Below are 1200 nucleotides of genomic sequence, written 5' to 3'. Positions count from 1 at the left end.
ATTTAGAGTTGATGTGATTGTAGTGGTGTCCAAAAAGCGAATTGGTTACCAGCTGAAATTAAGCTAGAAAGTATGATCATAAAATTTAGAGGGATACTTAAGAAAACCAAGAAATGTTTTTATTTTTATTAAAACAGGTAATTGAAAATAATCAAATAACTGCTTAAAACAACCTGATGTATTTGTTTTTTTTAGGAAGCTCAATCTGGATGATTGGGATGGGATGGGTATTAATCCTAGAGATATTAGAAAATAATTAAATTATAAGGTGGTCATAGAAGATACCCTGAAAATAGATTAAAAAATAGTTCAGAGTCCATAACCAATGTCTGGGCCTGCTGCAGCAGAGTGGAGGTCTGGTTGGTGAGGCCTCCTCCCCGGCTGACCAACGTGCCTCCATGCACGTTAGGCCACTAGTATGATTGTTTGTATGGGTGTAGGGGCGATGGTCACAATTAATGCCTTAGAAGAAGAGAGCTTCATACATTCCTTCTCCTCTGACTCTGATGCAGAACTTGGTGCTGTGTGGTTGGGTATTCAGAGGACATTATTGTGGATGATGAGTTCCAGTTATTATAGAGAAATTTCATGGACAAGTACTACCAGGAGTTTTAAGACTGGGAAGAGAATAAACTCAACTGTGTGCCTGTTTTTAGTGAATATATTTATTTGGTGGAAAAGTATACTGAAGGACAGCTTCTGGAGCAGATTCCTGGATTCAACGTGGCAGCTTTTACAACAACGTTACAGCAAGGTAAAGATGAAGTGGCTGGTGACGTATTCAACATGCTACTCCCATTTACAGATTTTTCTAGCTTTTGAAGAAATGTTTTTAGAATACAGAACAGCAAAAGAAGGCTGGAAACAAGACTTACACGACGGTTTAGTGGTGACTTGTGCAAATTATCCTCAAGGCCAGCTTTCTAGAACAATCTACAGCACTAGGTCCTACCTCCAACCAATGAATAGGATCATTCTGGATGTCACTGACCCGTAGGACAATAGTCTCAGCTAGTGATGACAGAATACATCTTGAAAAGACTGACTCTGCTCTGCAATAGTTTGTTCATGTTAAGTATTGATGGGTCAAAACCAGTATGACTTAATCCTCCCAGACCCATTTCTCTTGAAACACCTTCAAGTATTCATTAACCTTGGTGCTTAGTAACCCTAGTATACATCCCCCCCCCCAAGTAAATA

At 39.2% G+C, this 1200-nt stretch overlaps 1 pseudogene; it reads left to right on the top strand.

Moving 5' to 3' along the window:
- The first annotated feature begins 445 nt into the window (after positions 1-445).
- On the top strand, positions 446-945 carry LOC101145242 (ADP-ribosylation factor-like protein 2-binding protein; annotated as a pseudogene).
- Positions 946-1200: the final 255 nt, after the last annotated feature.

This window comes from Gorilla gorilla, chromosome 13, assembly GCF_029281585.2.
Source record: "Gorilla gorilla gorilla isolate KB3781 chromosome 13, NHGRI_mGorGor1-v2.1_pri, whole genome shotgun sequence".
Lineage (NCBI taxonomy): Eukaryota > Metazoa > Chordata > Mammalia > Primates > Hominidae > Gorilla > Gorilla gorilla.
This window is presented reverse-complemented; position numbering and strand designations above follow the sequence as displayed.